At 47.2% G+C, this 23,988-nt stretch overlaps 1 pseudogene; it reads left to right on the top strand.

Moving 5' to 3' along the window:
- The first annotated feature begins 2,544 nt into the window (after positions 1 to 2,544).
- LOC136659689 (5S ribosomal RNA) lies at positions 2,545 to 2,664 on the top strand (annotated as a pseudogene).
- The last annotated feature ends 21,324 nt before the right edge of the window (positions 2,665 to 23,988 follow it).

The following is a 23,988-nucleotide window of genomic DNA, read 5'->3' as shown; positions in this document are numbered from 1 at the left end:
ACAAAATCATTCACAACGAGTTACGGGAACGGCAAGCAAATGTGAATCTTCTGGCAATGACAAGCCTCACACTGTCGAGCCTGCACAGCCTGTGACCCAACAAGATAGATTCCATCCACCAGCCATGTCGTGGCCTGCCTGATGCATTCTTTCTCCCTAGTTTCCAAGGCCTAAAGAGGGATGAGTGTGTTTGTGTTTCTCTGCTGAAAATCACATATCACAATAATGCAGAACTGAATCTTTGCCATCCATCTCATGTGTAGTTGACTTATCTTTCCAACACATGAAGCTGCAGCCTTGTTCATGGATCCAGTTAACTTTGCTGCCTGTGGGATTTCCACCGCATTGCTATTTGTAGGACTGCTGGGGCTTACCTCGGAGCAAGGGGACAAATGTCCCCTTGCTCAAGGAGATCTCCAGTAGCCAAAATTGCCCTGCAGGATGCTCATCGGCATCGCTGCATTGGAGCAGGGAAATTTAGTTAGGATCAGGCTGCCTGAGTCCTTGTAATATTGGGAGGGGGATCTCTGTCCACTTTCCCCACACCATGCACCATAAGGCCTCATTAAGCACTCCAAATTTCACCAAATCCCATCCCATCCCTGCTTGTAGCAAAGGGTTACGTAAAGTGTCAATCTTCTGACACTAAAGTTTTTCCTTTTGGTTTCATTGGCTGTCAGTCTGAAGCACAAGGTGATGCAATCAATGCATTTCTAATGGCATCTCCATACAGCTTTTCTCTAATACAAAGCCAGTCAAATTTTTATGATAAAACCCTGTGCTGCTGGGATTTCTTACTCAGCTGGAAAAGTTGCCCTAAGCGGCACCATCACATGCATGGCTCAGTCCAGGCTTCTTGAAATCACTTGACTCAAGTCAAACTGTATGCAGTATTATTCCGGCATCGTACTTTTTATTCTTCCTAATTCCCTCGTCTGCAATTATGTTCTAGGATGTCACAAGTTTTGCTGCCTGATGATCTGTCCCAGCCTTGCTACCTGAGATCCTTGGAATGGAGATTCCAAGGATTGAAGCCGTAATCTTCTGTATTCAATATATGTGCTTTACCGCTGAGCTCTGTGCCCTCTCCAACGGAATGCTGGAGAAACTGGCTTTAGAAAAGAATCTCTGTTGGAAGACTTTTCCAATTTTCAGCACAAGCTTCTTTGCTTTCCAGGTTCTTGTTGGTGTCAGAAAGACCAAGCTGAGTCGGAAATTGCAACCTCAGAGCGAACAAATATTCATATTACAAATTAAAGACTTAACTAAGATGCAAGAGACCCCGTAAGTGTTTTCTTTACTGAATCCACATTTTTAATAAATGGGAAGTGTTTTTTTTCCTAGGAAGTCATTCACAAAAGATGGGTTACATGCCCATTTGAAGTGGGTCAAGGTTCATGATAGCAAATTCCCACCTGTAATAGGTGGAAGATGTTCGTGGCTTTTATTTTTAGAAACGCAAACACATGAGGGTTGCCTGTTTTGCCCAAAATGACCTTGTTTCTCCACCTTTTTTCTAAGGTGTATCTGAGCATCAAAGATTAATCTTACTCCATTTTGGGGCTGCTTCTAGGCTCTGTCCCTTTACCATTTGCATGTTGGCAACCTTCAGTCTTGAAAGACTATGGTATCGTGCTCTGAATGGTGGTTCTGGAACAGCGTCTAGTGTGGCTGAAAAGGCCGATTCGGGAGTGACAATCCCTTCCACACCGGGAGCAAGTGCAGTCTGTCTCCCTGGCTATGGGCTTTCCTTCTTTGCCTCTTAGCCTCAGACTGTTGGCCAAGTGTCTCTTCAAACTGGGAAAGGCCATGCTGCACAGCCTGCCTCCAAGTGGGCTGCTCAGAGGCCAGGGTTTCCCACCTGTTGAGGTCCACTCCTAAGGCCTTCAGATCCCTCTTGCAGATGTCCTTGTATCGCAGCTGTGGTCTACCTGTTCCATCTTTTCACTGCCAGGCTCCATTCACCATCCAATTTATTTTCTCCCATCTGTCAAGGTTAGGCAGTTTTTGGACATCAACAGGTCTCACCTTGTGTCATCACTAGGTTCCACCCTGTGACATCACCAGGCTTTACGTTAGAAATCCCTGGGCTTAAGGATGCATCTGACCTGGCAACCCCCCTGCCACACACACATTTTTTAAAACAACAATCCGTTAATTACTGTAAATGTGCATCCTCTTTCTCTCTGCCACTCCCAGTTTGAATCAGATGAAGCTACTGGAGATTTGGCTGACTTCCCACTTGGGCTTGGAGTTATCAACAGCATTTAAGACCCTGCCAGAACATCTTTTGTGAGAGAGTGCTGACAAAAAATGAGTGCTCAGCAAAACAGGCAATGACTTTGTCACCATTATAGTCATCAAACAGAGCATTGAGCAGCCGTGGGCCCTTTCTCTCCTAGCTGTTTGAGAGCCATGTGCGGATGAGCAACACATTCCCTGGGAGAATAGCCTTGCTGATCATAACATAATTGTGTGTTTTCCTCTCATGTACAACTGGGGCACCCCTTTGCAAAAGCATCAGCTATCTTGGAGATAATGGGATATAGCAGCAACTGTTACCCAGCACATGCCCGATCTCGTCTGATCTTGGAAGCTAAGCAGGGTCAGGCCTGGTTAGTACTTGGATGGGAGACCACCTGGGAATACCGGGTGCTGTAGGCTTCTACCATAGTCTTTGAGACTGAAGGTTGCCAACCATTCAATGGGATATAATTCAAAATATAAACATGAAAATACACAGCCCATGTCTACCACTAACTGCATGATCACTAGTCAATCTGCCCTGGGGGGAAATTCATTGTGACCCTTGATATAGCAATTTGTTAGACACCAAGCAGGAACACAATTCTATTCATTTTTCAGAACATAATAGCTCTTGGGTGTTTCTTTCCACTAGCAAACTGCCATAGGGCTGCCGAGGAACTGGAAGACATTATTTTTCCAAAAGTATGCTTGTGTTGTACAGAGATCAACACATCTTTAGCTAAGACGTTCCACTGGGAAATCACTTTTTCCCAGCAAAAAAACCACTTTTTTATCATTGCTGGGAAAATGCACTTCTACTCTTAGCTCACACATCAGTCGTGGCACTGTGGAATGCGGTTGTCACAAGTACCTATTGGCCAGTATATGTACCGCCACAGGTGATACGTATCACACCCTTCTGGGGACCCATGCTGCTTGGAAAACAAGGGGCAGATGTCTTTACCTTTGTTCTGTTTTGTGTGTTCACATTGATTAATGGTGGAGGAGGGTTGATAGACAATTTAGAGCCCAGTCCTGTGCTTGGTGGCACAACTCCGTGCTGCCAAGCACTGTTGTAAACGTGCCGTAAGGCACGTTTGCCAGCCTCATTGCTCAGCTCCCGCCAGTGCTAGCCCAGTGCCGGCCAGTGCTGGGCTAGCGCAGGGTGGTCGCCCAGTTTCCGCGGCTCGGAGGTCTCCCAGACCGCCGAGCCATGGTACGGCAGGCAGGGGCAGGGACGGAGCAGGGAGGAGGCTTCCGGGGAGGGGGGAGGCCTGCGGGGGGTGGAGAGAGGGTGGGGGAGGCATGCCAGGGGGCAGGCTCGAGGTATGCCGGGGGGAGGGAGGGAGGTGGGTCCGCAGAGCTCCGCTCCGCAGGATCCAAGGCGCTTGTATAGGGCTGCGCACCCTACACAAGTGCCTTTACCTTACGTAAAGTGAGTACCCCCATTGTGGGGCTGCTTAACTTACTCAGGGGAAGGGGACAAAAGTCCCCTTCTCCCGAGGTACCTCGCATGGTAGCCCGGGAGGTGCAGGATCTGGTGGCAGCCCTTCTCGGTGCTGCTGAGCCTGGGTGCCCCGGACAGCTCAGGATTGGGCTACCCTTTGTTGTTTTTTCAAGACCTTTCTATGCTGTCTCCTTTTTTGATCAAAAATTTACTTGGTGTTCAGATATTTTGCTTTTGCCAAATATATATATAAAGGACAAGGTCCATCCATAACCTGGAGTATACTTGTTGTGATCTGAGCGTATGAATTACAAAAAAATTGGTAATAAATTGGTTGCCACCAAAAATTCAAAAAACTGTTGAAGCAAATTTCAGGGTTCCTCCCGAGGAGAAACATTTGATCATTTTCAAGGGATGTTACATGAGTTTCTATGAGTTTTCTGACTTTCCCTAATATGAACAATCTATAACAAAAATTAGGATTGGGATGCAACCCTATGATGTGCAGAGCACATACATAGAGTAGTGGAAATGCAAACTTTAACATGTGAGACTGCCTTCTGCAGAGTCAGGCCATTGGTCCATCCAGTGGCTTTCCAGAGTTTCACACAAGGATCTTTTCTCAGCCCTTCCTGGGGAATGGGCCTGGGCATTCTTCATACAAAGCAAGTGCTTTGCCAATCAGCCCTTCCTAGAGATTGGATCTGAGACCTCCTTCAAGCAAAGCATGTTCTCCACCACTCACCAACAGCCCCTTCACCTAAGGGATCACATGGATGGGATCTTCAGAGAGAAGATTTTTTAAATCATAAGAAAACAAATTGCTTTGGAATGCATATTTCTGAGGCAAGTCCCATGAGTTCCATGGCGAAATCTCATTTGAGAACTCATTTTGTTTATTTTCCCCCCTTTTCTCCCTTGCTTTGAGACCTGTGTTAGCCAGGTACATTCCTCACTGATGGTGCCAATAAAAAACCCTGGATGAGTCATCAGCTCTCCAAGAAGATGATTTAATGCTGCAATTTGAGGTGGCTTGATTAGTAAGAAAAAAACAAAGCTTGGCAGGCACATGAAGACCCAAATGAACAAAAGCTACCACTAATTGCACCCACCCATGGTCTTCTCTATTGGTTTCTGTTGGAGAACAACACTTGCCAGAAATGCAGTATACAAATTAAAATGTGACTGAGAAACAGCAAGCGATTGAGGTGGAAATGGAAAAGGTGCAAAAGAGAGTGACTAAGATGATTACGGGGCTGGGGCACCTTCCTTATGAGGAAAGGCTACGGTGTTTGGGCCTCTTCAGCCTAGAAAAGAGACACCTGAGGGGGGACATGATTGAGACATACAAAATTATGCAGGGGATGGACAGAGTGGATAGGGAGATGCTCTTTACACTCTCACATAACCAGGGGACATCCACTAAAATTGAGTGTTGGGAGAGTTAGAACAGACAAAAGAAAATATTTCTTTACTCAGCGTGTGGTCGGTCTGTGGAACTCCTTGCCACAGGATGTGGTGATGGCGTCTGGCCTGGACGCCTTTAAAAGGGGATTGGACAAGTTTCTGGAGGAAAAATCCATTACGGGGTACAAGCCATGATGTGTATGCGCAACCTCCTGATTTTAGAAATGGGTTATGTCAGAATGCCAGATGCAAGGGAGGGCACCAGGATGAGGTCTCTTGTTATCTGGTGTGCTCCCTGGGGCATTTGGTGGGCTGCTGTGAGATACAGGAAGCTGGACTAGATGGGCCTATGGCCTGATCCAGTGGGGCTGTTCTTATGTTCTTATGAGGTGTTTTTTCAGCCCAAGTGAAAAGGGAATGCAAAACAGTTCAAGGAGCAACTTCAAACCAGAGCCACTATTACACAGTCATGTAATATAACAGTGACTGGTGTGGAACACAGGACTCTCATGTCCTTGAGTACTAGGAACAGCCCATGATTGGAAGCTCAGTCATCCTTCTGCCCCTCGTTACGCTTTTTGTTTCCCTTGATTCTGTGAACTTTTTCAGGTTTTAAGTTGAAACCTGAAGGTTATCAAACAACAATTTGATGTTTGATAACCTTCTCTGAGCCATAGTGTTAATGCCCATGACCGGGCCAAAGGAGCAAAATATGAGACAGGCAAAAATATGAGACAGGGTGACTCACAGTCCAAGCCAATCCTTCACCAGTCCATAGCATGCAACACTGCCCAGAGAATGCACTCTGCGTGTTATGATGAGAGGCAACCAGACAGACTGGAAGAGGTAAGTAAAACTATTTTATACACACCTCTTTGTAGCTGGTCTGGCCATCAACGGGTTTCCTCAAACCCATGCCAGCTGGCATATATCCAAGCAGAGTCAGGGACAGGATCAGGCTGGGAAAGGGGGATACGATCTGATATGTACTACTGCCAGTGAGATCCTCCCCTCCCATCCACAAACTGCCCCCCACCGGTTCTTCCTCTGAACTGTCCCAATTCTCCCCTAAACTGCCCATGACCCACCACTACTGACACATTACCTGCTTCTGTGCAGACTGGTTATCTGCTGGTGAGAACAAGGAGTCTCCACCTGTTTGCACCAGCAGTTCCAGAGCATCCAATGGTGGCATGCCGTTCACACCACCATAACTGGACTTATGCAGATCATGAGATTTACTACCATAAACCCAAAATAGGGTTGCACTGGGAGTTAAGACACTCTATATCCCATCCACTGTGTGAGACAGCAATCCTTAGGAAAGAAAAGAAAAAAAAGAAAAAACATTTGCCAGTCTCCATAGCCCAGTAGACATATGTCACAGATTCAGAAGCATCCTGACAAGTTAACCAGTTACAACATTCTGAATTCATTCAAAGAACTGTCAAGAGGAAGCAGTTCTGGAGACAAAGCTGCATTCAGGTTTTGAAGGACTGCAGAAAAGTGTTTTGCCAGGGGCCTGCTCTGATGTCACCATGAAGGCCACGGATGCTTGCACCAAAACTACGATGCACCTTCTCTGTCTCAATCACGTATGACAGAGGTTCATTGCAACATTGTGGCACACCCACAGAAATGCCGCTGGATGTCCCCAGTGGTTCCTCCTACCAGCTCCCCAGGCGCTGCCATCCTGGATCTTGTGAAATCTTGCAAGATTTGGGTGCCGCCACTTTGGATGTCATGAAATTGTGCAAAAAATCCAAGGTGGTCACATTGACTGATGCGGGGCATCATTACCTAGGCACATTTGGAGGCGTCATGACCTAGACGTAGAAAGTTGCTTTGTCCTGAGTCAGACTTTTGGTTCACATAGCTCTGTGATGTTCAAAGAGATCAATAGCAGCTCACAAGAGTGTCACACTGGAAATTTTTCTCTGCTCTACCTGGAGATGTTGGTGATTGATGCTGAAACCTTCCGCACGCAAAGCAAATGGACTACTACTGAGCCACAGGCCTTCCCAGAAAGGTGATGCCAGAGACCTCGGAGGGAACGTCGAGCAACTTTAAGCCACTGCTGCTACCCTTGGGCAGCCATTCTTAGCAGCCGGCGTGCATTGAACATCTTGGACTCTGCTCTGGAGACACCAATTCCTAACACCTTCAAAGGCTGAGTGAATACCGAAATTCACCAGATGCCAGGGGGTGAGGCTGAGTGAGCGCCTTTAACCACTGTGGGAGATTGCAGGTTGTGAACATTGCCAGATGTGTGTGCCAGGCCTGCTGTCAAGGCAAACATGATCTACATAAATCACTGGAGTGCTTCATTGCTAATCATTTCCAGTTCTCTCACATCTCATGTAAAAAGCCTCTCTTATAGGGTGAGAGATTGCCTGGGGCGGTGGGGCGGGAGGTGTTAGCTGTTGTTTATTTTTTGGAACAGATCCGCTCGAAACTTAAAAAGTCCTGCAAACTACAGCATTTATGATTTGCTCTTTTGCTTCCATGGAAGAAACATTTTTGGGGGTGTTGGTGGGGGAAAGCTGCGCTAAAACAATTGCTGTGGCATCCAGAGCGATTTGCAGTGCTCGCTGCGCAATGATTCCGGGGTTCTTTTTCGATCCATCTGCTTCTAATGATGCTCGGAGAGCCGTAATGGATGAAGCATCCCTGCCTTGACCTAAATTGGATTAGATGCCTCACTAATGTGATGTCGGCAAGTCAAATCAGCCCTTAATGCCACCAGGATGGATCTGTGGGGAATATTTGATCGCTAATGCCCGTGCGCGAGTTGGAAGAGAAATCCTATCTTTTGATTTAATAAACCATTTCTGTATTTCCCAAAGGTGGGTACATGTTGGAGCAAGATGAGCTAATTAGCAGAATTACTCTTTTAAAGGGGGAAGCTTCAAGACTGTGCGGCTAAATTAGAATACACAAAACACGGTAGTCCTACAAGATCTGGAGGTTGTTCACACAGAAGCTGTCCGATAATTTTAAGCATCGCCGTGGCCCACACAAGGATTTGGAAGTCTCCGTTAAGGGACCCCACTTAATGATGTGATTGAATCTCATAAAACACTCATCACGATTAAGGAAGTTAGGAAGGCATATATCCTTAATAAGCCCTCTTAGATTCGACTCACCTGGATTTATTCTAGCTGAATCACATTCATATTTACTCAAGAAAAATGGTATCTTTTCTTAGACGCTTCGAACAGGCAACTGCCACCCAAGCCATAACTAGGGCAGAACCTGAGTGGCACAGGTCCTGGGTGCCCCACCAAGATTGCTCCCAGGCTAAGCCCTACTTATGGAACATGTGCACACTGCAGTTCCTTCGTGTGCCCCTTTCCTTCTCTTCTGGAGACTAAGAGCCTTCAGAGGAGAAGGAATGGGGTGTGCAAAGTGGTCACAGCACTCGCCCCCTCCTCTGGGGACAGCCTGGAACATTGGCTGCCACCAGTGTCAAGTCCATTGTGACCTGCGCTGACCCCCTCTGACCCTTCCTTATAATACACAGGCATCGTTTGACCAAGAAGGTGGGTTTGTGTGCTAGATATAGAAAGAACAGGACCATTTGGAGGCATGCTAACTTTGGGGGAGGTGCTAACAGCGGGAGGTGCATTCTCTGACCATAAGGATCATATCTATTCCCAGGTTTCTAAACCCCTGAGTGTGTGGGGTATGTGTAAATCTGCCTTGCCTTGGCTGCAAAAGCATGCAAATACATGCGCATGGACAATAAGGCAACATGCCCTTACCTACCAATTCACACGCTGCTGAAGCTTCTTTTGTGAACTAAGCTGAGAAACTATCTGGTGATATCAATGTTTTTTCTTGCATAAATGCAAGGAAACGACCTTTGGGGGGTGTTTAAAGCATATGAAACTGCCTCCTACTGCAATTTACTGAACCAGCTCATTGGTCCATTGTGAACAGTGACTGGCAGCAGCTCTTCAGGATTTTAGACAAGGAACTGGTTTGCAGCAGAGGCCCTGCTCTTTATCCCAGCTAAGGTACTGTGGGTGAGAATGATGGAAAGCCACCATTCCATCATTCTTGGTAATGGCACTCAGGTTGTGTAATGCACTTCCTGGGGAGGCCCGGCTGTTTCCATCACTGCTCACCTTTAAAAAGCTTGTGAAGATATTCCTCCTCTGTTAGAACAGTTGACCTGTAATTTTTGTGCTTTCAATTTTGCTTTATTGTTGCTCATTTTTAGCATTTACAGGTTGTTGGCAACCTTCAGTCTCGAAAGACTATGGTATCGCGCTCTGAGAGGTGGTTCTGGAACAGCGTCTAGTGTGACTGAAAAGGCCAATCCGGGAGTGACAATCCCTTCCACACTGGGAGTAAGTGCAGTCTGTCCCTGGTCTGTCTCCCTGGCTATGGGCCTTCCTTCTTTGCCTCTTAGCCTCAGACTGTTGGCCAAGTGTCTCTTCAAACTGGGAAAGGCCATGCTGCACAGCCTGCCTCCAAGCGGGCCGCTCAGAGGCCAGGGTTTCCCACTTGTTGAGGTCTACTCCTAAGCCTTCAGATCCCTCTTGCACGTATCGCTTAATGCTGGGGTTATGTTCTCCAAACCCTGTTGTTAAGCGATTTTGTTGTTATTCAAAAAATGTATAAACACTTTACCTGGTGGTGGTTTGTGTCTATTAGGGACCTCAGAAACCTCTTCTTCTGGTCAGCTCTGTGACCTCCATGGGTCTCCAAAGGCCTCAGAAGTGTCGGCAGAAGCTACTTCAGTTTTTGGAAACTGGAAGTAGTTTTCCAAAAACTGGAAGTAGCTTCTGCCAGCCATTCTGAGGCCTTTGGAGACCCATGGAGGTCCAGTGTGACCCAGAAGAAGAGGTCTCTGAGACCTAAGGACACCACCAACACCAGGGTAAAGAGTTTCAACTGCTTTACAGTAAACCAATGTTGGATTGTCACATATGTGGTCTGTGATTGGTTGGAACACTGCTAAGCGTGCAGTACACCTGTACAGTACATTGTTTTAGTAACATTGTTTTTAAGCTCTGATAGGACCAAAAGGTGGCCAATGAACTTCTTTTTTCTCAGGTCTATATGGAGAGACCAAGAATTGAACCTGAGCCCTTCTGCAGACAAAGTAGATACTGTCACTCCACTACAACCCATCCTCTGAAGACCAGGCAAGAGAAATCATTGAAACCTAAATGAGTACAACATTTAACAAACAGAGTAGAGCTTTCAGTAATGAGTAATGAGTTGAGGGCTTAACCTGAAGCTTTAGCGTAACAGAAGTGTTACAAGTCCCATTTTTGTCTGTGAAACGTTGGGGAGAACGCCATCATACTCTAGTCTGTCACACGCAGAGTACAGCCTGTTCCAGTAAAGTGTGAATGGGACTATATTATAGCGCTGACTGAAATCACCCCTGAATAATGGGTTGCTAGCTGAACGTGCTCAGTTACATAGGGTGTTGCTAGCCTGAAAGGCAAAGCCCATTATTCTTAAGAGACACCAGCTGTGATCTTAGAGGCATTTTCACCAGCAAAGCCTAATAGCCCTAAATGAGACCGCACACATATTCATTAAGAAGATTCATTAGGACTGGCCTGTATCCACTACGCAGTCAATGGGAATGTAGCAAGTGATTCCAAGAGCAGGAGCAGAAAGCCTCTTTCATGAAATTAAGCATTATTTATGAAGCTACCTGAAGATCCACAAAGCAATGCCAGGAAGAGCAGACACATGAAAAGCGACACTTATACCCCATCCTTCGGCCTGAGCTCCATCTTGAATTTAGGGGCTGTCATGAGATTAAAGAAATTATAGCTTGATTAATTATGTGAGCTTTAATTGATTCCTTGAAGCCTCATAAGCTTACATAGAAATAAAACAACTGTTCTGAAGAACAAAAGCATTCTGCCCTTTTAGATTATCTGTTGGTAGGTATTTGATACCCATTGGCAGGGCACGGGGCTGAGGAATCTGATAAGAGCAAAGGCAGGGGGGCTCAGGTGCATTCCTCTCTAGAATAATGTAGCTTGTAGGGATACGGATTAATTGGCTGACGTTTGGCTCCAAAGCACCCCTTTTGGCAGTGGCCAGAAGAGAAATTGCAACCCACCAGTCCAGGAGTATAAAGGAAAGAAAGACTATCCCTTCTAAGATGGCAAAAGCACCATTTTAAAACAGATGTGGAGCTGGATGAATCAAGAACACTGTTATAATTGATGCAGCTGTTTTTAATTCATAGGTTAAACTGACTAAACATTGCAGCTCAGTGTTAATATTTCCACATCGACCATTGTTACAACAGTGTTGATGTCTTAGGAAGTGCCATTTTGTCTGGGCTGTAGCTAACAAGAGAGTGATGTGACTCTATAGGGAGATTTTAGGCCCCTTTCTTGAACTGTCATTCCCTCCCATTCTTTTTTTTTTTTTTTAAGTAAGTTCTTAGCTCAGAGGTTCTCAAACTTTTCAGAGGCCCTGGAAGCTGCTGCCTGATTAATAAATGACATGAGGTATGGCTATAATGGGATTGGGCAGCAATCCCGTCCCCCTCCAAGTAGCAGCTTGTTTAACCCTTGAGGCACATAGCTTAATCTGTCCTGTCAGTTTTGCAACTCAAGCAATATTTGATCATGACCCACTGGTGGGTCCAGGACCCACAGTTTGAGAACTGCGGAAACTGTTTTGCTTGTGCAGATATAAGGAAACACATGCAGACAATAAAGTCACTAAGAAAGAACTTATTCCTGGCTCCCAAAAGTATTGTATGGCAGATGAGCACAGAGGAACTGGGACAGCCGATAAGTCCTATGCCCCTAGATTTAAAGGTTATAAAATTACAGATTAGTTTGTTAGTGTTCCACACAATTAATAACTTTAATCCTAATCTGCTCCCTTTTCTAACCCTTGGCTGTTGTGCATCGATTCTCCTCCCCACCACCAAATTTCTTCACACTCACACTTTCCATCTCACAACGAGAGCGTGTCGTTCCCCCCCCCCATTAAATAGGCCTTTTTCAGGCTGTCACAGCTGACACTTTTTTCCCCTGCATGTAAAACTACAGTCACCTTGGAGATCCAGGACTCTGACAAGCTTGTCACATACTGCCTCACAGTTTGGCTTACTGGATTTCTTACCAATGGTGTGTCTTGCCAGCAGGAATGACAAACGTGTTCCCCCCTTGGGATTTCTGAAAAATATTGAGGTCTAAAACGATGACAAAAAAGAGCTACTTCTAGTCTTTGTCAAGAGATTTATCATGCATGCCTGGCTACTATTTCTGCCAGGCTCAAGGTGTGTAACAAAGAAGGGTTGCATGGAAAGTTGCAGCCATCAAATGGAATAAAAATCAGCTTTGAGACCAAGCAAATCTAGTAAGTCAGGGTGCCAGCTGGGTTCTGCTGAGAAGAGTGGTCTGGGGCTCACAGCTTTTTTTAAAGGCCATGATGCTCATTCTGGTCTGGAAGGCAAGCTGCGTCTCAGCTCTTCCTCATTTAAGTGCAGAGTAACTAGGATATCAATTAGACTACTGGTTCCCAACCACAGTGATGGGATATCCTAGTGACTCTGCACTTAAATGAGGAAGAGCTGAGCCACAACTTGCCTTCCAGACCAGAATGAGCATCAGGTGGTCTGCAAGAATCTGACAAGTGGTCCGTGAGGTCTCAGGGGAAAAAATTGCCTTTGATCACTTCTAGCATCTTGTTGAGCAAGTGCTACACAACAGACCACCAAAGAGGGTGGAGAACAGATTGTCTGCAGCCAGCACTGAAGTTCTGGCTGCAGGCAGTCCATTCTCCACCCTCTCTGGTAGTCCATGGGGAAGTGCTAACTGTGAGAGATACTTCCCCATGGACCACTAGAGAGGGCAGAGACATTGAACTGTTGACAGTCTGTTCTCCACCCTCTTTGGTGGTCTTCGGAAGAGTGCTTCCACATGGACTCCCAGAGAAGGAGGAGAACAGACCACCTGCATCCAGCACTGGATGTGGTCCACAGTAATTCCAATTTTTGCCTCAGTGGTCCGTGGGCTCCTAAATGTTGGGAACCACTGAATTAGACTGATAGGATTTAGTCGGTCAAAGTAGCTGTAACTCCTTCCTTAAATATGTGTCTTTAAAAACTAACTTCAACCAGTTAGCTAGAAATTGAGTGATCCTGGTAAGCTAAAAGGGTTCCCAAAATTGGGGCTCACCAGTTAGGAACCAACTGTTACCCTGCACATGCCTGATCTTGTCTGATCTTGGAAGCTAAGCAGGGTCAGGCCTGGTTAATACTTGGATGGCAGACCACCTGGGAATACCAGGTGCTGTAGGCTTATACCATAGTCTTTCGGGACTGAAGGTTGCCAACCAGTTAGGAACCTTTTGAAAAGTTTTCCACATCCTGAAAAATAAAAAGAATGAAAATAAAAAGATTCCCCAGATGCTTTGCTGTTGTTCAACTTAGAAATAAGTTTTCTAATTTCATCTTTTGACAACAGGACCCAAGCTGGGCTGTCAGCAAGATCTAGAGAGATACACTTGCTGTATAATTTGCTGTGATGCCCAAAAATAAAGCTGAGAAATGCTGTTCCTGTACGTGTTTTGAGGAGTAAGTATCTATATGATATTTCAAGCAGTTATCCTTAGCCACAATTAGTTTCCGAAACTGAGCTGAGTCGTAGTCTCTTGTCATTTTTTTCTATGCCTACTCAAAACTGTTTTAAATACAGAGTCTTTTACTCTGGTAAAGTTCAAGATTCCAGATAATAAATAGCTTTAGCATCAACAGTTTCAAAAAATGACATTCCAAACAAATTCCTTCTGAACTTTCTTCCAAAAAGAAACATCTGAGAATGTTTAAGGGACGCCATGCCCATTGCTGTAAGCTAGTATAGCATTGTGGCGGGCAGCCCAATCCTAACCTGTGCTGGAATGGGCAAGCCAGCTGGTTCAGCCCAGGGCAAGGGGAATTTATTGGCAGCAACCCCAACGGGCTGCCAAAAGATGCAGGGAGGTGGCAGCGAGATGCAAGTATCTTGTGGTCTTGTGTGTGTTCCGTGAGGCATTTGGTGGGCCTCTGTGAGATACAAGACACTGGACTAGATGGGCCCTGGGCCTGATCCAGCAGGGCTTATGTTCTTATGTACTCAGATCTGTGACACTTAAAGAGGTGGCACATATCCGAACAGACTGGCACTGCACCAGATTGCCAGGGAGTGGGATACAGATTTGGCCTAAGAGTCGGATCCTGGTCCCACCCCTGGCTGAGGCCCAGGCCGCCCAAGAGCACACCTGTCACCTGCCTTCCCCTGCCCCAGAATGCCTCTGTTCTGCCCTCCTCCAGCCCTCCCCTGACCCCTGTGCTGGCCCAACATGACCAGCGCGAACTCACCTTTCCTCCATCGCAACTACACTGGAGTCAGCACCCGGAGGCTGGCAGACGTCCGTGCACAATCCTCTCGACTCACAGGGTGGCACAAATGTGCCTTATAGCACTTTTGTGACACCCAGAGACTGGCACAAGTGACTTGCGCTGGCCTAGGGTGCAGTTAGCATTGTGCCCTGAGAGACTCAGCTGTGAATCAAGGTTTCACTGGTTCAAATTTAACCTCTGCCTCGAACTTGCTATGCACACTCTCCTGGGACTAACAGTCCAATCCTCAGGCTATGCCAGACAGGAGAGGGTGATAAGATTTGTTGACCTAACTTACGTCAGGTCTCCCATTTTTGGTTCCCATCAGCGACATTTGCCTCAGTAAGATGTATGAGAACAATTGTAGCAAACAGTTATGGTTTTGGTGCAACACTTTCTTGTCGGCCTGTGTCACGAGCTGCAAATAAAATTCCCCTGAATACTTCACAGATACAACCCAGGATGGACACTCTCCTAAGAGGGATGAGATGACTGCAAAATTATTATGACATAGAACACTAGGAGAAGGTGCTGCTTTCCCTCCACGCCTTGTAGCCCCCGTGACTTGCAGAAGCAACCATTCAATGCAAGTCCTGTTTGATTTGTTTGATATAGCATTATGGGGATTTTAATAAGGATTGTGCGGGGACTTTCGAGCATTGCAGTCTGTCAGTGCGGAATAATAAGTTTATTACAGTGCGCTCCTGACAGCGACTCATAAAAATGAATGACATTCTATATCATAACATCTTGCTGGCTTCTCGGCATGCTAATCGCTCACTTCATCGTTCTTTAGCATAATGAGGCAGGCGACGTATCAATACTCGGCATCAAAACAAAAATTTGATTTGAAGCCAGAAAGTAACATTTAGCAGAGATACAAACAACAGTCAGATAAACTTTCAATTAAAGGCATTTAGGAAGCCTTTTACTATACAAAAGTGCTTTGCCACCAAAAGCTACGTATTATCGTTGGGGAGGAAACCATCTGTTTTGAAATGTGTTTTAGAACCTCTTGCTTAGGTGGCAACTATAGCAGAGATTTTCAACCTTTTTGCATCTTGTGATGCATCTTGAGAAGGCACTCAAATGGTCAAGAAACAGGTTTTTTTTTGGTGTAGCTAATGGTGTAGCTAAGGGGGGTAGCTAATAGTGTAGCTAAGGGAGAACAAGGGGTATACCACCCCCTCACAATGTGGTGCCCTGGGTACCTTGGGGGGATGTCTTGGTTGGCAACCTTCAGTCTCGAAAGACTATGGTATAAGCCTACAGCATCCAGTATTCCCAGGCGGTCTCCCATCCAAGTACTAACCAGGCCTGACCCTGCTTAGCTTCCAAGATCAGAAGAGATTGGGCATGTGCAGGGTAACAGTTGTCTTAGAGGCCTCTGAAAACAGGACGTGCCTATTGGAGAGGCTTTCTGAGGCCAAGGGAGGCTGCATGTGGCCTCCCTGCATGTGGCCTCAGAGCTCCTTCTGGAAGGCATTAGAAAGTCACTCAGATTTTGCCAAAAACTGCAAGTTCCTATTGGAGGCCTCCAAAAAGCCCTCTAGCAGCCCAATCCTATGCAACTTTCCAGCACTGGTGCAACCGCAATGCAGCCCCAGGATAAGGGAACAAATGTTCCCATACCCTAAGGAGGCCTCTGTGACTGCATTCCCAACACAGGAGGCAGCGCATGCCCCATAGGCACAGCAGCACCAGCACTGGAAAATTGGATAGGATTGGGCTCTTAGAGGCTTCCTAGAGGCACTTCTGGCACCCAGGGGCGGTTTAAAATATGTGTGAGTGCAGGATCCCTTAGCTACACCTCTGCACTGCCCTGCTGGCCGGGGTCTCACATTCTCCAATGTCCCTACTAATATATGACCATCCCCCCAAACCAGTGGCATCTCTAGGGGGTGTGGGCCGCACCAGGTGACATGCTAGGGGGGCGCTGGGGGTGACGCACCAACTACCCCCGCCCTCCGAAGGAACCTCCTGCCCTGAAGTCCAGTCGGACGGAGGCTTCTGAGGTGAGCCTCTGGGCTGGCAGCACAGCTCCTAGTGGCGGTGGCAGCAGTGAGCAGCCTCTGGTGTGCGGCGGAGGCCCAAGTGAGAACGGCAGGTCGGTGCGGAGGCTCCTTCAGCCTTGGGTGTCGCTCCCCTCCTGCCTGCCCCTGCTCGCCGTCTGTGGCTGGGGATGCGCAGTGGGCTCAGTGGAGTAGCAGTAGCATCCTCGCTTCCTCCTTCCCTTCCTCAGCAAGGCACCATGAAGGGCTTCCTTGGGGAGAGGCGATCAGTCGTGTTTGCTTTGGCTTGGGCTGGTAACTGAACCAGCAGTGGGTTCAGATGGGGCATGATGTCAATAGGGGAAAAAGAGAGGAACATGGAGAGGAAGGAGCTCCTGTATGTGCTCTTTATGTGCAATGCAAATCATGTGCAAACTTTGCCTAAACCTAGGCATGCAATGTTGCAACCTAGGCTGGAAAGGAGCATTCTGGAAAGAATTCTGGAGCTATTCACCAGAGGGTATGGGAGGAGTGGCGGTGCTGGTGCGGGCCTTGAAGGGCCTCGAAGTGAAGTGGTGGGACGAGGTGACCCTGGGTTATCTGGGTCTTTTAGACTTTAATTTGAGGGGCCTCGATGAGTCAGGGGAGTCGGTGGAACAATGCTTCCGTCTGTGTGCCGTGTACGGTCCAACGCGGACGGGACTATGTCAGAGTCTGTGGGCCCATCTGAGGGACCACACCGTGACGACCCAGAGATCACCAATAGTTGCCGGTGATTTTAATAACCGCACCCAGGAGCAGGATCTGTGGTCTCTGCGGTGGCAGCAGCAACAGCCGTAACAACATGCGCAACCTGAGCCACCTGTGATGCCAGAGGAGTGCCAGTTGTGGCATCGTCTCGAGGAAGAACTGATGCTGCAGGATAAAGCCCATAAGGTGGGGAATGGGCTGAGTTTTTTCCTGACATGGTGTTGGGCCACTTTCTGAGCACATCACCCCAAAAGGAAGGGCGTGCGCTTCATGTATTACCATCCATGTGTCGTGAGCCGCCTGGATTGGGTCTGGGCGCCCCCCTTTGGAAAGTGAGTGTTTGGTGAGCCTGACACCATGGTCCGACCATGGGCTTGTGATGTGTAACCTTTACACAGGACGCATGCCATCTTGAGGATGATCGCAGAGGTGGAGACTTCCCCCCCATTTGCTAAGGAAGGAGCAGGAGGTGAGGGAATTAGTCGAGGCGATCGTCGTGGTGGAGGTGGCTCGGGTAAACGGTCATCTGGAACAGCAGCAAATGGTGGCATGGTGGGAACAGTTGAAGAGGGAGGTGAGGAGAGGATGTCAGGTGTTGGAGGTGAGAACCTATAGAAGACAGCTTGCTGAATACCATTGGGCTCTCAATCGTTTTCTGAGAGCCCATCAGCACATGAATGAAGGCTGTCCGTGGGACCAAAGGCAGTTAGTGAGAGACGGTGAGGCTATCCAGCCCTTCAATCAGCACAGGAGGGAGGTGCGGAGGAACCAGCAATGGTATCGCACAAAGGGGCCGATGGTACCGCAGGGGGAATGGGAGAGGAATAGGCGGCCCAAAGTGCCACACCAGCAGCTTAAGGGTTTGCAACAATCAGAGGAGTGGTACGTGCGTTCCACATGGGAAGGGATGTTGCAAGTATTCCACGATTATTTGTCTTTTTGGAGAGAAGGAATTAAATCGAAAGTGGATGCTCGAGTATCTGCAGGGGGTGGTGCCAGAGGAGGCCGATCGCCTGATGGAGGAGGAAAAGCAGAGTTTGATTCATCTGATGATGGAGGAGGAGGTGAGGATGGTCATTCGGAGGGGGAGGAAGCGCTCTGCTCCGGGCCCGGATGAGCTAGGTTATAGTTTTTATAGGACTCAGGAACAACATCTGGTGGCTCCCTTGGCAGAGCTGTTCAACCGAGTGTTCCTCTGGACAGAACGAGCCCCCCGGAGTTTTACGGGGTGGTATTGACAGTCCTCTATAAGGGGGGGTGACCCGACGTTGGTCACAAATTGGAGGCCCATCACAGTGACCAATATCGATTATTGCATCCTGGCCGGGGTATTGAATGCCCGGTTGGCGAAGGTAGCTGCAAAGCTGGTGTACAGTGCTCAAACGACCATGGTACTGGGTAGGCGAATGGTGGATTCACTTGTATGAAGACGGCAAACGTGGAGGCGTTGGTGATCATTGCAAGCGTGAAGATCATTGCACACGCTGATGACGTGACGATTTTGGCAGGATCGGAGGCGGAATGGAGGAAGGCAAGGGAACAGCTTGCGCAATATGCAGCGGTGTCAGGCACGGTGATTAACAACGTAAAATCACGAGCCTTCTTTCTTCGACCTCGGACGGATACCATTCGTCAGTGCTCAATGGCGGAGTTGCAGTCAGCAGCAGCGTGGGCGCCAGAGAGCGAGGAGGGCTCTTTAACATCAGTCTCGTGCTCGACACAGGAGCATGTGTCTCTCCTGGGCATGTGGTTTATCCTACAGAACTGCAGGTGGGAGAAGAACTGGCTAGAGTGGGAAGCAAAGGTGGAGGCGAGATGCCAGATGTGGCGGTTCTGGCACCTCAACGTGTATCCGCGAGTTCGCTTTTCTTCGACGTACTGCATCCGGATGGTTGCTGGTTTGGCGGCGGTGTATCCTCCGCCGAAACCCTTATTGGACTGGGTGACTGCACACTTCTTTCAACTGGTGTGGGGAACAAAATTCTTCCTGCTGGCGTGTGCTGTGGCATACCAACAGGTAGAGGAGGGCAGCCTGGGGGCGTGGGCACTAGGTCCACTTTTCCTAGCCATTTTTTTGGCAGCTAACTGCGGAGGTGTGACACAGTGGTTGGAGGTGAAGGGTGTGGGATAACAGCAGGAGGAGGAGAGGCGTGCTACGAGGAAGGGCAGTAGTATCGGAACCACTGTCAGGGACTGGGGTTTTGGGCCTTGGGACTTGGGCTTTGGGAATTTGGACTTGGGCTTTGGGACTTGGGCTTTGGGACTTGGGTTTTGGGACTTGGAACTTGGGACTTGGGCTTTTTTTTTTACTGTTTTTCACAAACCCGAACACTAAAGTCTGTGACAAAACTAGTATTCATCTCTATACTAACTAATACATCATCATTTACTTTCTAACTTACCTCTAATACATTGTTCATTCTATCACTAAGTTTCAACTTTTAACTCTCAATCAAATAGTTGGAGGCAAATAGAGGGGCAATGATGCATCACCACACCCACTCCTCAGGGTCATTGCCCCACCCACTGCATGGGGAGAGGTCCAATTTGGGGGGGGTGATGTGCTGGCCTCCCACACTGGGTGACGCAAACCCTGCAGTGACACCACTGCCCCAAACTCCTGCAGCACAACTGCAGACCATTTGCAGGTCTGCCACTGAGCTAGCTGAAAATCACCAATCTGTGGTGTTTCTCTTATTCCTTCTTCTGCTCCTATTTGTTTTCTAAGTTTAACTGGAAAAGTCATTTGGATCACTTTTGCCAGTTGCAAGGCATTTACTTGCTTTTTTTTCCCTTAACGAGTTCCATTTTAGACGGACAAGATGAAAACTGCTCCTTTCCTCAAGGCAGCCAAGAAGTGTTTGCTGCAGGACGACGCAATAAGCATAGTGGCTGATGGGTTGTCAATAAACAGATTACCATTTTCCAGGGGTCACCAGGATTACTCAAGGGTACAGCAGTACATTATGTGGATCCAAAGAGCTTTGAATTTGGGGTGGAGCTGTAGCTGAGTGATGAATACTACAGCTGGTTCAGTCATATACAAATAGCACTGCACCAATGTACTAGGCTGCCATTTTGTTTCTGGTCCCAAAGTGCTGGTTTGGATCTTTAAAACCTTTTTTGGCTGGAGCCTGACAGATCACAGTGGTCCATTCAAAAGCCAGCATGGGATAGAAATTGTGGACTAAGTCTGAGGAGACCAGTTCAAATCCTTCCTCAGTCAGAAGCTTCCTGAGTGACCTTGGGCCAGTCATTTGCTCTCCAATTGGAAGGCCATACTACATGGCTGATGGGTTTATTTCAGCTTGCTGGAGTCACAGGTTATCCCAACCTCTTGCATCACAATTTTTTCTGCAGAGGAACCCTGTTTCTTGTCGTATGATCCATGACTATGATGCCATAAAGCTGCCTTCAACTGATCTAATTCAGTGTGGACTATGCAAACTGGCAGTGTCTCTCCAGGGTTTCAGACAAGGGTCCTTCCTGGAGTTATCAGGGATTGAACATGGGACCCTCTGCATACCAAGCATGTGCTCTACCACCGAGTTGTGGCCACTCTTATCTTTTACCCCCTGAAAAAAGACAATCAGAAGCACCAAATTTCAACTCTGGTTCACTTTCCTTATTTTGATACTGCCTTGCACCGTTGCTTCATCCCTGGAATCGGTAACCAAATCAGCGACTGAAGTAAGTTAAGCGGCTGTTAATCACAGCAAAATATGTTGTGCCAACAAGCCCTATCATGTGTTTTGAGATCAACCCCTTGGCTTTTGCATGTATAAATGCAGAAGGCTAATTAGATAGAATCAGCTGTAAAACAGGCAAGATTATGTCACGTACGAAAATGGGACCAGCAAGCTGATTAACCATTTACGATCACTGGAGTAATGGTTTATTGTCCCAAAAATGCATCCTATGGCACATTTTTTTTGAAAAGTCTGACTTGAAATGTTCTATCTGTTCCCCATCTTGTTACTCTCTTTGCTTATGCAAGGTCACTGTCCACCTCATTAGAAGGAAGCTGCAATGACTTTTGTAATTAAAGGACCAAATTAGTCTGGCTAGATTCAGTTCGTCATCATCAGATCTCCAGCCTTGCGTTTACTGAAGGGGCAGTTCAGAACTTACTGCATCTCTATGCATTTAATTTTTCAGTAGGTGTTTGAGTAGGTTATACTGCTTCAGTTAAAGGTGAAGACTTTTCAGGAGGGGCTCCTGGAGCTTTTAAATTGCTGCGGGACAAGCCAAAAATGGAGCAGATGAAGCTTTGTGTTGAGGGCTGTGTTGCCATTGGCTGCTCCATCTCTTACCCTGGTTCTCCTGTAGCTGGGAGGGCCAAAAGTAGGCTGCCCACCTTACCTCTCTGCAGATGGCAGAACTGAAAAGTCACCTGCTTAGAGGTGTAGTGGAATGGAGAAGTTGAAAATGAGACACAGCAACTGCCAAAACTGTCCTACTTTTTACAGCAGGTTCAGTGAGCTGCCCCAATTCTCTCATTCCAGTCAGCTGAAGACTAGAATGAGCTCTGAGAATTTTATCTTCCCCACACGTACAGCCACTAGCATATCTATGGGGGGGATGTACTGCAGGAACCACACTGCACCATGTAAACAGCCCTTCCATTTGCCATGGGATAGAGTGCATAGAGAGATGCTCTTTTTCCCTCTCACACAACACCAGAACCAGGGGACATCTGCTGAAACTGAGTGTTGGGAGAGTGTTGGGAGAGACAGACAAAAGAAAATATTTCTTTACTCAGTGTGTAGTTAATCTGTGAAACTCCTTGCCACAGGATGTGGTGATGGCATCCTCAGTGAGTGCCCGAGTTTTTTAACAGTGTGACTTGAGTCTGTATGAGTCACAAAAAACACGTGTTTCTGTAACTCGAATCCAAGTCATCCAAGTCATGGCCCATCCCTGCCTGTAGCCATGCTACTACGTAAGCACATTCAAAAACTGTGGAGGACTGCAATGGCACAGCCCGAGCTCTACCCACAGGTTAGTACACAAATCATGGAAGAAGAGATAGGGGACCCTGAATGAAATTCATCAGCTTGCCCCAATTTTTGACCAACCAAGGTCCCCCTGTGTCCTCCTAAAAACAATCCCTAGGCCCAGGGCTAACTGTTTCCAGCTGAAAAGCTCTCAGCATCATTCTGGACACTGCTCTCAGTTCAATAAGACTTTTCTTGCTGACCCAAGTTTTATTGAATCTCTCTCTTTACAACTTAAATTGGGCTGGCCCCATTCATGAGTCAGGCTGACAGCCCAAACCCAGCCAACTTTCCAGTGCTAATGCAGTAGCAATGCAGCCCTGAGGCAAGAGAACAAACCTTCCCTTACCTTGAGGAGAGACTTCCCTGACTGCCCTCCCCACTGCAGGATGCAGGGGGTGCATCAGTGCTGAAAAGTTAGTTAGGTTGCGAAGCAGTTCCATCAGTTGACAGATTCATAGCATAGGTGCAGCACCTGCCATTTCTCCTTCTTCTCCTGCCACTCCCTGTATTAGAAAGGAAGGGGACAGAGAAGAAGAGGAAATGGGGCGGAGAGGAGCACTATGAGCTAGAGCAGGGGTGCAAACGTTTTGGCAGGAGGGCCACATCATCTCTCTGACACTGTGCCAGGGGGGCCGGGGAAAAAAGGAATTAATTTACATTTCAAATTTGAATAAATTTATATAAATGACTGTATTAGAGACGGAACTTATATGAATGAATGAATGAATGAATGAATGAATGAATGAATTCAAACCCCGCTCATAAGCACTTTCTATCACAGAGAGAGAGGGGGAATCTTCAGTTCATAAGCACTTTCAAACACAGAGAGACAGGGGATCTTTAAGCCTGCATGCAGCCTCCCCGGCCCTCAGAACACAGCAGAGCTCCCCTCAACTCCAGAGGATTACAGGGGCCAGAAGGAGGGGGCTTGCCATGAGCCACTTGGAGGCTCATCGCGGGCCACATCTGACCTATAGGTCAGGGTTCGGGCACCTCTGAGCTAGAGTGTCTCTAACACTCCAGTCCACCACTCTGCTTTCTTCCACTCTGTTTCCCTCTTCCTTCTTATATCCAGAGAGTGGCAGGAGGAGCAATGTTTCTTAGAGCACCACTAGACATTTGCTGTCTAGGGCAATGGAAGGTTTGGGGTTGATCTGAACTTAAACAGTCTCCGCAGTCCAGCTCTATCCAACACACCAGGCTGGCCACTCAATAAGAGGATAAGCATAAGTTATTTGTGATTGGGTGTGAACCTACTGGGTCCTTCACAAATGAGCCAATCGCAGTAGTGATGCACCTGCCAATTGCAGAAAATAAGTGGATTGGGACACCTCCACAGTTTTATTGACAAAGAGTAGGTAGTTATCCGCCATGATACTGATCTCTCTCTGTGTTATGCCTTCTCTTCCCCGTTAATTAAATGTAGCTGTCTTTGGTACCACCACCACTTGTCAACCCTTATCTTCTCTTTGGGGATTTTAATACTAGTTTCGCTAGTCTTGTTTATCTGCTTTCTCTTCCTGTTTTATCTCCCACCATTTATTTGTGGATTTGTTATTGCAAATAGTTGAGACATTCCAAAATGCCATTTGCAAGCCTCCCCCTCCGTCCCCAAAGTTTGCATTTTGCTGTCTTCCCTTGGGTAACATTTTTCCCATCTCCTTATTTGTATGCAAAAAATACCTTCATATATTTTCCAGTCCCTACAGATGGTATAAAGTGGTTGATCTTTTGCATAATTTCCTGTGTGATATTCAGCCTTGGATG

The sequence above is a fragment of the Tiliqua scincoides genome, chromosome 8 (genome assembly GCF_035046505.1).
Source record: "Tiliqua scincoides isolate rTilSci1 chromosome 8, rTilSci1.hap2, whole genome shotgun sequence".
In the NCBI taxonomy this organism is placed as follows: domain Eukaryota; kingdom Metazoa; phylum Chordata; class Lepidosauria; order Squamata; family Scincidae; genus Tiliqua; species Tiliqua scincoides.
Note: the sequence above shows the minus strand (reverse complement) of the source record. Positions and strands in the feature narration are given on the sequence as shown.